This window comes from Eumetopias jubatus, unplaced genomic scaffold, assembly GCF_037043125.1.
Source record: "Eumetopias jubatus isolate StellerSeaLion01/CBP00866 unplaced genomic scaffold, mEumJub1_p1.0 scaffold_17, whole genome shotgun sequence".
Taxonomy (NCBI): Eukaryota; Metazoa; Chordata; class Mammalia; order Carnivora; family Otariidae; genus Eumetopias; species Eumetopias jubatus.
Window position 1 is genome coordinate 5,165,957 of NW_028274823.1, and position 13,168 is coordinate 5,179,124.

General features: G+C 50.7%; 1 protein-coding gene across 1 annotated transcript in view; it reads right to left on the reverse strand.

The window, feature by feature from the left end:
* PTPRE (protein tyrosine phosphatase receptor type E) overlaps positions 1 to 8,106 on the reverse strand; it is a 151,635-nt gene extending 143,529 nt beyond the window's left edge. Inside the window, exon 1 of the mRNA XM_028120030.2 lies at positions 7,888 to 8,106. The gene's annotated coding sequence lies outside the window, so the exon portion shown is untranslated. The remainder of the gene's footprint in view (positions 1 to 7,887) is intronic.
* Positions 8,107 to 13,168: the final 5,062 nt, after the last annotated feature.

Genomic DNA, 13,168 nt, shown 5'->3' on the forward strand with positions numbered 1-13,168 from the left:
ACGAGTTCTGCCTCCCATGGACATGGAACACCCATAGGACAGGCATTGTGACTTTTTTTTGTCACTTCACTACTAAACGCAGAGCACATACACTGTAGGCACTCAACACATGTTTAACATCTCTAACTGTCCCTTCTAAATGACCTTACAGACTCTTGTAAATACAACACACATTTGATGAAAACGAAGAAATATCCTTTGAAAGAATATTGTTGGCTAGCTCAGAGCGAGCCTAGCTTGGCACGATGCAGTACAAAATTATTAAATTTCTGGCTCTTGCATTCTTATGTGACATTGGGCCAAAATTAGGACTTTGCTTAAAGGAATCTAAATGGGCAGACTGATAACATCTCCAATAGAAGACTGAACTTTAGCTGAGGTTCGCAACATTAGCAAAAAGTAATTTATTGAATTACTGATGCACTTAATAAAGTGCTGCCACAAGCTTGGGGAAACAGACTGCTGAGTCAACCTCACTTCAAAATTAAGGACGGGGTTGGGTTCCTGTTTCAAAGTATTTTTACATCCAGTACTCAAACATTCAGCTGTTTATGAAACCAAAGCTACTCCCAGAGCCAGAAAAACCACATTCTGAAAAAAAAAAAAAAAAAAAAAAAAACAAGCGCTAATTATAAGAGTAATTTTACTTGTAACAACGCAGGTTTGGGGATGACTTGAATTAATGTGGCAGCAAAAGCCAGTTTCTGTTTGATTAGCAAAAGTCTTAGGGCAGCCAAGATCACAAGGGGGCTTATCTTTACCTGTTTAAGAAGCTGGAATATTCTAATCTCTTTGGAAGAGCATTTGCATGGTTTCTAGTCATTAATGCAGGTGCCCTAAGGCAACATTTTGTTAGCCCAGATAGAGTTGCTGTAAATCCCTGAATGTAATAAAGAGACACAAATTTTCTGGCTTTTGTCCGTTCATACCAATTTTATCCTGTCATTGTGGGAGAGCTTGTGCCTTAGAGACTCAGTGTTTGGGTCTGAATATTAGCTCTACGGGCTGATGCCACCCCTTTGCCGTCTGAAACTGTCCCAGGCCACACCCTGACCTGTAACTCTGGACCACACATGTCTAGGATCCAGCTCCCACTCTGGGTTGAAAGGGAATTTGGAGGTAGCGCAGATGACAAAAATCAAAAGAGAAAACCTCAGTATCCACGAGTCTCTCTGTGTCTCTCCCGCTGTATCTCTGTCTTTATCTCTGTCTGTGGGTCTCTATCTCTGTATGTCTCTCTTTGTCTCTCTTTGTCTCTCTGTGTCTCTGTCGCTGTCTCTCCTCTCTTACTTCCTCTTCTGTATGTACATCAGTGGAGAAGTGTGCTGTAGACAGGAAAGCTCTGGGAAAAAACATGGACATCTGTAGGAATGGTTCTGCTGAATACTGACCTCTTAGCTTAATTCACTAGCACCTGTTTCTGTAATCTAGAAAATGAGCCAGAGCTTCTGTAGGGAGGATCTACTTTGTCTCCACAGGAAAACATGGGGTCTCCAAAGACCTATCCCATCTTCCCTCAAAAAGAGCCCGGCCTTATCACTGAAGGTGTGTTTTGTGACACACTCTGCCCTTCTCCTCGTCTGCCTCCTTCAAGCCTTCACCCCGAGCCCCCCAACAGGAAGTGCGTCAGCACTGGAGCTCAAACGTGAGCCCACTCTGAGGACACAGCCTTTCCCATGGAGGGATTTCCACCTATGCCATATTTCACACAACAAAATAAAGGCTTTATCCCATGACAAGAATCCAGACAAGCGGGGGGGGGGGGTGAGGGAGGGGCTGGCCTCAGGGCCATGACATCAAATCAGGCAAGTGGGTGTTCACCTTTGAGGCTGGCCTTTTGAACTGGAGAAAAAAGGAAAGACCAGAGCGCCCGCAGTTTAACGAGGAACCTGCCGGACAGGAGCTCCCACTTCCCCAGGCTCTGTGCCGACGGATGCGCCCTCACCCTCCAAGGGCACTCAAGTGTGTTGGCAAAGGAGTCAGGGCCAAGTCTGCCCAAAGCCAACGGAACAGACCCACGAAAGTCGAGACACAGCCTGAAAAATGCAAAGTCCTTTTGGAGTGAGAAACAAAATAAAAAGGCTTTGTACAAAGGTCACTTCGAATAATACATTGTAATCAAGCAGCCATGTGATAGGACACTCTGAAATCTTGGGTGAGGAGAAAAATGGAACTAATTTGCTCCCTAGTACAAAAATCAGTGACTAATGTTCAGCTGGAAATGTCCAAATAGATTTACTGACATTAATAACCAAAAATTATGTCTGCATTTATAGAATGGAAATTAAGTGACTTGCCTTGAGGACAAAGCAAGTGTGGCAAAGAAGGAATCAGAGCCCAGATCATGCCAACCCTTTGACCGTAGGCCGGCCACCCCTAGACTCCGGGCACAGTAGCAGGCCACTGAGCGATTGGCAAGCTCTAGGCTGGGCTCCCTACACGTGACCTCAATCCAGCCACACGACAACCCTGTCTGGGAAGTGTCACTTCCCCATTAGAGAGACAAGAAATCACACTGCGAAAGGGTCGGTCACTTGTCCAAAGCCTCAGTGCCATGAGCCCCAATCTGAACCCATCCCTCTGCTCCAAAGTCTGTATTCTGAGCCTGGGACTGGGAACCTAGTTCTGAGAGGCAAAATCCTCTTTTTTAGATTTGTTGCTGGTATTCAAAGTAAAATCCGCACAGGGAGAGCCTTCAGCAAGCCGCATCCTCCACTGGTCCCTGCAAGGCCCCCACGCCCATCTAGCACTTCCATCCTCCCCCATCTACACTTCACGTACAAGTGCTGGATGCCCTGTGAGTCCCAGGCAACAAGCAGGCATCCCTCCCTCCCAGAAGAGGACCATGCAGCCAAGCCCAGGCCTCGGGAGCACGGCTGAACGCTGAACACCCATTCCAGTATGAGCCCACCTGCTGGATCAAACTTAGTGGTGCCAGAACCCGAGCCTGGGGTCTAGACAAGTTTTCCTATCAATTCTTCATTCTTCAACCAAGAAACACTGACATCAAAATACTTGTCCAGAAAAACACTTCAGGCTGTTAGCACATAAACAAGGACCATTTTTTTTTTTTCCTGCAAACTGTTCCTCACCTCCTGAAGGAGTTTATTATTTGTTTCCGGGCGAAAGAAGACTTTTTTTTCACCTTTTTGGCTCTCTCATACAATATACACTCGTGGGCTATATGAGTCAGAGGGTCTTGATTTGTATCGGACAGATATTCTAAAATAGACATCCTTTAAAAATATGTATTCGGTTCCTATTTCATGGGGAACAGATAGAGAAGTTGTTGGCCTGAAACACAGTGTTAAAATTTTTCTATTTCGTAAGCATGATCAGCCCTTTTGAAGTATCTGTGTAGTTGAAACAAAGGCATAATGCCCACATTTCTGGCTTGGAGCCGGGTGCCGTTCAAGTTCAAAGAGGCTGTGAACCACATCAGAACCCCTGATAGAGCCCCTGGATGGGGCGGACCTTGACAAATGACATTTGGGAAACAGCAGCCAGACCAAGAGAAGAAAAGCAAGCTGGCTCGGTAATCCCCAAACTAGGGATCTCCCAGCCCGCATCCTGCAGAAGCCCCGGCCACCGTGCACCTGCGTCTGCTTGAGGATTAATAAAATTAGTGAAACCATATTAGCTCGGATGTGGCTTGTCCAACACCCCAACCAGCTAGAATATCATCCAGCACTCTGCTTTGGGCAAAAAATACAGGTGACAAAATAATGAGAAGCTCACCCTTCAAAATAAACTTTTGGGAGCTCTGGGGTCAGTATTTGAAATACAAGCCTGCTAAATGTACCCACGAGCCACATCTTCCTTTAGGTAGATCCGGTACCCAGAGTGGAGGGAGATGTGGCTGAGGGGATGAGCTGGGAATGGGAGGCAGCCCCAGCCATGGACTGAGGCCTGCAGAGTCCACAGGATGCCTGCAGCAGCCATGGAGGGTGAGATAGGTCGGTGCGCGGGAGCTAGGAGGGGCTCGGAGATGGTCCGTTGCCACACTTCCCCCTGTGAAGGTAAGCAGTGCTAAGCTGTGAATGTTTCAGGGGCAGTCCCCAGCTCCATTGCTTGTATGCTCTCGTCTAGAAGTCGTTCTTCTGACCCTGGGGTCTACACATCCGGTTCCAGCCCACCCTGCTTCTTGGCTCTGGTTTAGCTCACTTTTGTGTTGTCTCACCCACAGACTGGTTTAATTCAGTCCACGAGCACAGGTTAATATGCATAAAAAATTGCATTTCTGCCTCATAAACCACTCTAATACCAAAGATTGGATGGTGCATGCTAAACAATGGACTTGTTCTTGGAGCACAGGTAAGTGGTGGCATTATGAGATTAAAATACTCAATCACACAAAATTTCCATAATCATTCAAATTATCATGCAAAAAATAAAGTTAGTTAACATGTCACACCTTATTGATTTGACATAGTGCTTTGGATGGCAAGCAAAACATATCTATTAATGTGAGTTCTGACTTTGTTAATTTACTCATTTACATTTCACTGGTTCCTAACGCATGCAGTGCACAACTTCAGGTGTTTTAGGGGTTTTAGCCTGATACAATTTACTGAGTGCCAGTCATCTGCCTTATACTTTATATGTACCACCTGTCACTCTCAAAATAGCCATGTGAAGTAGATATTATCACTCCCACTCTACACAGGAGAACACTAAGGCATCAAATTCGAATAGCTTGGCCAAGGTCACACCGGAGCCAGGGTTTATGTCAATCCATACCTCAACTCCCAGTGCAAACTCTCAAAGATACATCTTCTACCCTAAAAGCATTGACCACCTGGTAGAAGAGAGAAGCTATTTGAAAAAATCAAGTGGACACAAAATAGAATCTGATAAGTGCTCTAGGACAGGTACAGTTAACTTTCTATGGAACCAAAGGGAAGAGAGATTTTCTTAGGTAGAGGGGTCAGGAAGGCTTTGAGGAGCCTGAGGCATTTGAAGTGGGCTGTGAGGTGTGAACAGGAGTTTCTAAGATGGAGAAGAAGGGGAAGGAGATTCAGAGCAGGGGCCTGAGAAGGCTCTACCTCGGAGGATCTGGAAACCATGGGGGTGCCTTCAGGGAGCAGTGAGCCATTGGTTCACCAGGACAGAGCCCACCAAAAGAACTAGAGATGTTCTTGAAACACACAGTTTTTTTCTTAGTGATAATCAAATATTAAGAAGGCTGGTCTTTATCCTAAGGGATACATCTGTTTCTATTTTGATCGCAGAAGCTCTGAAAGTGTAACTCTAGTAAAGGAATGGGGGGTTCGTGGCATTCCCTCACTGCTCCCAAAACTGCCTCCTAGAGGTCATTTGGAGTCTCTCTGGTCCAGCTCAGTCATTTCGGGACATGTGTTCAGCATCACCAGAAGAATTGGCAACATAAGCCCTAAAGGGACCTCTCTCATCTCTCCATGATCCAGTCCAATCTACAACGGAAACGTGCGGCTGCCTACCAACCACAACATCCACTAAAGAGACACAAATTCATCTACTTCAGAAGAGGAGCTCCTAGAATGTTTCACTTGGTCATATGTTCATCTGCCCAATGACAGTTGTGACAAGCCTACTGGCAGGTGCTTGGCTGGATGCTAAGGATACATTAGTGTCCTCAGGGAAACTATAATCCAGTCTCTCTTTCCATAGCAGTGGGGAGGCTGGTCTGATCAGATGGATAAGGTGGGAAAACAGTGGGAAAGTGTTGGGCTGGTGGGGGTCAGGGGAGCACAGGTTTGACTTTGGGAACTGTTGAGTTGGGGCAGTGGATATTCCAGGAGAAACGTCAAGGGGGCAGCTGGGTGTGAGAGTTACTGAGGAGTGGTTTGGACTGGGAAACTCACCTCTGACCTGCAAGGAGGGAGTTTTGAGAAAAGGGGTATCTTAGACTATGATGACAGCAGTGAGACAGAGCCAAGTGGACCAATGGCGGCGTAGTGTGAAGGAGACATATGTTTTGACCAATTGAAACTCATTCCAGCTTCATTACTAACCACCTGGCAACTGCTGTGGATTCCTCAGGCATCCGCCTTCCATATGCCCCTCCAAGGCACCTTCAGCCCCCACCCCCACCCCCACGGCTGCTGCAGCCCCTCTAAGAGGTTGATGATTTGCACACACATGTGAGAAGTGGCCTCTGGGCACGAGGCTACACTGCTTCATACTCACTCTGGGCCTCCAAGGGTCCCAGAAGCGTCACGGTGACAGTCATTCCCTCATCCACTTCTCACAACTGATTTGGCGCAGGGGGTCGATGTGATAGGTTTTGGTATGTTTTCAAATCTAAAACCATCGATTCATCCAACGACCTGGCCTTCCCTAGGGACCAATCCAGCTCCTAGCTCACATCAACACAGGGAGAGTCCAGCTTTTGTTTTGCTTTTTTTCCTTGTGGGGGGTACTGATACACAGGTATCACTAACACCAGTGAACAAAGACCCCTGTCCCTGAGGTCACAGTCAGAGGCAGAGCCACGTCTGGGAAGGGCCGGGTGCTACTACAGGCCTCTAACTGACAGCGTAGTCCCATATCTTGGGCCTGTTCCTATGTCACCAGCTGGCCTTTTCCTCCCTGAAGGCCTAGAGCCAGGGCTCAGAAAGCACACACCCCAACGCAACTGGCACACAAGCCCTGCCCTGTATCAGTTAGGCTGGATGGCCATGGCAGTCAGGAGCCTGCCTTAGCCACAGCAGGCACCCCACCAGGTCATGCCCACTTGTCATGCTGTCCTTTGGCTTAGTGCATTGTTTGTGAGACACTCCCTCCACCTCTACCCCCGCTCACAGTTTAAACCGGAAGGAGTCCTTATTTCACAGAGACAGAATTCCATCAATCCTGGGGACACAAAGACCTCCAGGCACTCTGGCTCAAGGGGCACCTGGCGTCATGAGCTGACCCAACACAGACCCACTGATTCCTAAAACAAGCCACCATCCTTGGCTGGTCACCATTCAACTCAACCGGCTTGCACTCTAAAACACAAGCACGGAGCCACGTTCTTCTTGGAGCCACGTTCTTCTTTCCTTGAGTTTCCCGCATTGAAACTCAGATGGAGCGGTCCTGATTCAAAACAAATCCATACAATTCCGCAAGCAGAACGTGAACCTTTCTAGAAAGGTTTGCCACGCCAAGAAAGAATTTAGGTCAGGTCCCGCACGGTCTGGCAGGGCTTGGCTCTGCCTCTCTACCGTGGGTTTTCCAGCCTTCCCCATTTGGTCCCGGGGAGTCCGCAGGCGTGGCACCGTGCTGACCTCTGGTCCAGGAGCTCTGACAGGTCACCCACACCACTGACACTGCAGATCTTGGCGGTCCTGTCGGGGCCAGCCCGGCCAGCCCGCCGCCGGGGAGCTCCTCCCCGCAGCACGTCTGAGACCCTCCCGGACTCGACGCGCCCCTCCTTGCAGAGGCGAGGGCGCGGGACCCTCGGGGCAGCATCCGAACGGCGGCCCCCGCCCCTCCCAGAGTTGGCGCAACTCCTAGTCACTTTCTCAGAAGGCTCCTGTCTCTTCCCCTGCATCGTGTCGCCCCCAGCACACCCCGTGGGACCCCCTCTCGCTCTCGCCCGCCTTCACCTATGTCCCTGTCGCCACCCACAGACACGCGCTCTCTGTGCCCGTTTCCCGAGGGGGAGCGCGAGAGCTGCCGAGGCGGTGGCCAAGTCGGGCGGGGGTTCGGGAGCGCCGAGACCAGGGTCGCGCCATCCCCCGCCTCCCGCACCCGGCGCGCCGCGGGGCCGCCAGGGACCCGGCTCGGGGACCCGGCACCCCGGCGCGGCCCCTCCCTCCCGCCGCGGCGGCCGAGGCGGCGTCCCCGGCCTGTTCCGACCGCCCGGGGCGCACGGCCACCCGAGGGGCGCACGGCCCCCGCCCGCACCCCGCGCGCGCTCACCTCGGGGGGGCCGGTCCGGTCGCGCCGATCGCGCCGCCACGGCGGCTCCGCATCTCCCGGGCGCCCGCCCGCCGCCCTCCGGGGCGCCCCTCTGTCCCCGCCGGCGCGAAGGAAGGTGGTGGGGACGCGCGGAGGCCGCGGGGTCCGGGCGCCGCTGGCGCCGCCTCCCGCCTCCCGCAGCCCAGCAGGAAATTTGTCCGGCCGGGTCCCGCCGCCGCCTCCGCTCCCGCTCGGGCTCCGGCTCCGGCTCCGCGGCGGGGGGCGGGGGCAGGCGCAGCGAGGAGCGGGGGCGACGCCTGGTGTCCGGCGTGGGGAGCGCACTCCCGCCGCCCGCCCCGCTGGGAAGCACCCCACCGCCCGGGACATCCGTTTTCCCAGGCTGGTGCCCCTTCCGGGGACACCCTGGCCGGGCCCCCACTGTCAGGACCCAGGCGCGAACCGAGGGTGACAGGTGTGACAGGCACTCTTACATGTGGGAAAGGCCCTTCCTACCCCCGCCTTGGCCCTGGGCACCAGGAAGTGGCCTGGCTGAAGACAGGTTTGGCTCCTGCAGTCCATACAGGGGAGTGCAGGGCACCCTGTACCACTTCTGGCTCCAAGAAGTAGAGAGAACCGTGAAGTCTCCTGAGCTGGTGTCCTCCTCTGTAAAGAGGGGAGAGGGGTGACCCCGCGGATGTTGAAGGGCTTAATTGTCCTGAGGGCGGTATCCGGCAAAGGGTAAACACACCTACACACTGGAGGAAGAGGGACTCCTAGGAAGGGTCTGGACCTGCTGCTCTCTGGGGACTGCTTTCCAGGTGACTCCAGGAAGCTATGTAAGGAGCTGTCAGAGTAAAGAACGTTCCACCAGAAGGGCAGAGAGGACGCATGTTGCATCCCTTTGGCTCTGAACCAGTGTGCTATGCCCTCTGGGTTGGTCCCAGACCTGGCCTTCCTGAGGGATCTCCCATCCCTGCTATCGGGCTCACTCGTCCGGCTTTGTGAATGCTGGTGAGTAGGTGGCAGTGAGGTCCTGGTAGCCCACCTGGAGTCAGTAGCCAGCAGGCGACTCCTGGGGCGGTAGGGGCTGTTCCAGGCAGAGCTGTAGATCCCAAAAGACTGGGGAGTAATGGGCATCTACTGGCTGAGATGGTCCACAGTGGACCTGCCCAGAGTGCAACTTCCCTTCCACAGGGGGTAAAGAGCCGTGAAACCAGTGGAGATCTTGAACTCATCTTTCCCTCCCTGCACTGCCCAAGCTGTCTCTAGAGGATCTCGTCCTGCTCCCGGGCTTTATACACCATCCATACGCAGGGGACTCAAACAAAGCAGAGCTCCTCTCCACCAGCTCTGCCCCTGCTCCCACCATCTCAGACCAGCCTTGCTCTTACTCAGCTTCTCCCCGAGGATCCCTGTCTCTCCCTCTACCCCCACCTCTGATTCACCTCCAAGTCCACCTCCTGCCCAGCTCTGAAATGCCTCTTGACCGTGTCCCCTTCTCTCCTCTCCACTGCCTTCCTCTCTTCTGTGATGGCCATGGTCCCCAGCTCAGGCTCATTCCCTGACACTCCGTTCTTTACCAGCCATCCAGGGGGACCCTTACAAATGGAACCAGGTCAGGCCAGTCCCTTGCTTAAGAGTCTCCATTCAGAATAAAACCCAAACTCCTGGGAGGCTCTGCCTGCCTGACATCTCAGCTGCTCTGAGCCCTCACCCCTGTGCGCTGTGTTCCATCCCTCAGGGTGACTTCTGTGCTGGGGCCCAGCACTTCCCCACCTGGACTGTCCCCCTTTGCACCTGGCTTGCACCTTCTTACTGACTGCCCCTGGAAGATCGCTCCGCACTCCTGTCTGCTTCTGCTTTCTCTGAGATGTATTCATTTTTTCTGGGCAGTCATTCTGGCCCTCCACCCGTGTGAGGGCTTTGAGCTCCAAGATGGTCCACGCCATGCTGGACCACATCACTTCGCCATCTCCCACTCCTAGCACAACCCTGAGAGCCGGGAGGCATCCATGAAAGCGTGTGGGCTGACAGATCCGAGGAGGAGGGGCCCGGCACACAGCGCCAGGCAGCCTTGTCTTTACAGCCCAGCAGGGCAGGCAGCTCCCCCACCCCATCGCCATCCGCATCCCCACCCCCACCAGGTGCCTGCAGGGAGCAGCCCAGGTTGGGTGGAGCCAGGTAAGCCCATGACATCCCCCAGCTCTGTTTGCCGGCTGCGGTGGCCTACAGAGCCTGGCTTGTGCACATGAAGGCCATCCCTTCAAGGCTCTGGTGAGCACAGTTTTGCTTGTTAACGCTGCAGGGCTGTGGCGACAGTCTGTAATGCAAGGAGAGAGAAACAAGTTGCCTTTGTCAGACATCTGCTACTGGAAAGTCAACAGCCCTGGTAACATGATGAGGGGCAGATGGCTCCTCTCTTCTGGTAGCATCCTCTCTGTTGGATTCTTCCAGGAATTAAGCAATATCCCTTAACTTCTTCTAAAGTCTGAAGACATTCATCCCTGTCACACACAAGCATGTTGTCAGAGGCATTGATGCCAGGATTGTGCCGATTCCCATACGGAAGCCCCTAGATCCTTCTTAACCCTCTCCATTCTGCTTCCCATCCTCCAGCCCAAGGCCCCTGTTGACACCTGAGTCAGTTCCCCTATTCTCATCCTGGGCTTCAGGGACCTACCACCACCGAGCCACCCTCATCTTTTAGGATCCCAGGGCACGGCCCTTGCTAAATGAGCCCCTTCCTGCATTCCTGGAGACCTCTGGGGCTTGCTCTCCCTGGGACTTCTCTCCACCACACCCTTCAGCTCCCTTCCTTCAATAGGCAGGAGGCTGGGGGCAGTTTTCCCAAGACTCTTACTATGAACCACAGTTCTGCATCTTGTCTTCTATTTCATTTGGGGACTGAGGCTTTGGGCTCAAGGTCAGGCTAACCCAGATTATGCTCATTGCACGATAAGGGCCGGGTAGATGTCAGTTAAAATTAAAAACACGCAGGCCAGAAATGCTCTCTAGGAGGATAAACAAGAAAGAATTGGTATATAGAAACCACGTCGGAGCTTGCTTGTAAATGTCTTACAGAGACATTAACATAAAATTACACGACTTTAGGTGATAAAATCAGAAGGTCTTTGTGATTGATTGGCTACAGGGCAGGGCAAGCAAGAAAAACTGACTTTAGGACGCATGCCCATAATGAGGAAATGCAGGATGGCTCTTCTGATCTCTAGAATGTGCCAGAATGAATAACTCCAATGGGTACAAAACTTTCTATTTTTACATTACCCAAATATCCTTCCTTGTCCCCTTTTTCCAAGGTATGCCCAAGTAATAACGGTTATTAAGCAGTGAGATCAAGAGAAGGGGACTTTTGCAAGGAGATTTCTTTGCTATCCCAGAAAAACAGGTAGTTTTCCCCTCCTTCAGGTGCTCAGAGCATTTTGACTTTTTTCCCTTGCATTACTTTTCATGATTAATAATATACATATATTAAACAGATCCTATGTGTACAATTTTATGAATAAAGACAAATATATAAAAAGTGAAATGCATATCCCACTCAGACAATGAACATTTCCATCACCCTAGAATATACCCCTATATTCCTTCCCAGGAAATCCCCCACTCCCACCAAACCAGCCCCTGCTCTGATGCTTATTACCTTAGGTGGTTTCAACTGATCTAGACCTTCATATAAATGGAATCATACAGCAGGAACTTTTTTACTTTCAGTTTCTTCACACAGCAAAATTCGGCGGGGGCGGGGGATTCATGCTTTATTACCTATATCAGTAGTTTAGGTAACGTATCTGGTTTCTCTACTTGCTTTTAAGATATTCTCTTCATTGTTTTTTTAGAAATGTGATTTAAGGGGCGCCTGGGTGGCACAGTTGGTTAAGCGTCCAACTCTTGGTTTAGGCTTCAGTCGTGATCTCGGGGTCTTGAGATCAAGCCCCATGTTGAGCTCCATGCTCAGCGGAGAGTCTGCTTGAAGATTCTCTCTCTCTCCCTCTGCCCCTCCCCCCAAAAATAAATAAATAAATCTTTTTAAAAAAGAAATGTGATTAAAATATGTCTTTGTGTGGTTTTCTTTGTATTTGTCGTACTTGGGATTGTGTTTCTTTGTTTGTAAGTTTACGGTTTTCGTTAAATTTGGAAATTTTTCAGCCATTATTTTTTTTAATGTTTTCCACCTCCTCCCATTTCTGGGACTCCAGTAATATGTACATGATATCTCCTGATACTATCCCTCAGGTCACTGAGGCTTTTAAAACGTTTACGTCCTTCCTCTTCTCTGGGTTTCAGTCGAGATAGTTTCTACTGCTGTATCTTTAAGTTTACTGATCTTTTCCTTTGCACTGCTTAATCCTCTCTCTGTTCACGTCCATTCAGTGAATTTCTTATTTCAGATATTGTATTTTTAGGTCATAGAATTTTTATTTGGTTGGTTTTAAAGTAATTTTTATTTCTCTGCCAAGATTTCCCACATTCATTCATCTTTTCCTTTAAATCCTCGAATGTACTTCTTTTTAAAAAAAAAGATTTATTTATTTGACAGAGAGAGTGAGCACAAGCAGGGGGAGCTGCAGGCAGAGCGCGAGAGAGAAGCAGGCTCCCCGCACAGCGGGGCTGGATCCCAGGACCCCTGGATCATGACCTGGGCCGAAGGCAGACGCTTAACCAACTGAGCCACCCAGGCGCCCCAAGAATGTACTTCTAATAGCACTTCTAAGCTCTTTGCTAATTTTCACATAGGTGTCATCTTTGCATCTACTGATGCTTTTTGTCCTGATTATTTTCCTGTTCCTTTACATGTCTACTGTTTTAATTGTCTGCTGGATGCAACATGCTTGAGAGTCTGGATTAGTTTTGCCTTCTGTTAGGATATGCAGATAGAAACCCTTTTCTCCAGAGCTAGAGTAGCCCCAGTCCTAAGGCATGGCCTTTTTGAGGTCTGAGCTGAATGTATGAAGCAATGGACAAGGTCTTTCCACTCTCGCTGATTGGAACTCCCGTAATCCCCTCCTATCTCACAGCCCCCTCTAGATGCTTGATGATGCACTGTTTCATCCTGATAATGCACAGCTTGCTATTAGATGGAAGACTTTAGGGGCTCTTGTGAAGAAGGCTAGAGCTTTATTGAACAGCTTTGTTCTGCTTCAGTACCCTGCCTCGAACATTCCAGGCTTTCTGGCTGCAAACTTGGATTTCTGTCCTCTGCTCTGAAACACAGCTGCTCCCTGGGTGAGTTTACTTCTCCACGCGGCGGTTCAGAGAGCGTCCCCAGCAGCACGCAGGGGTT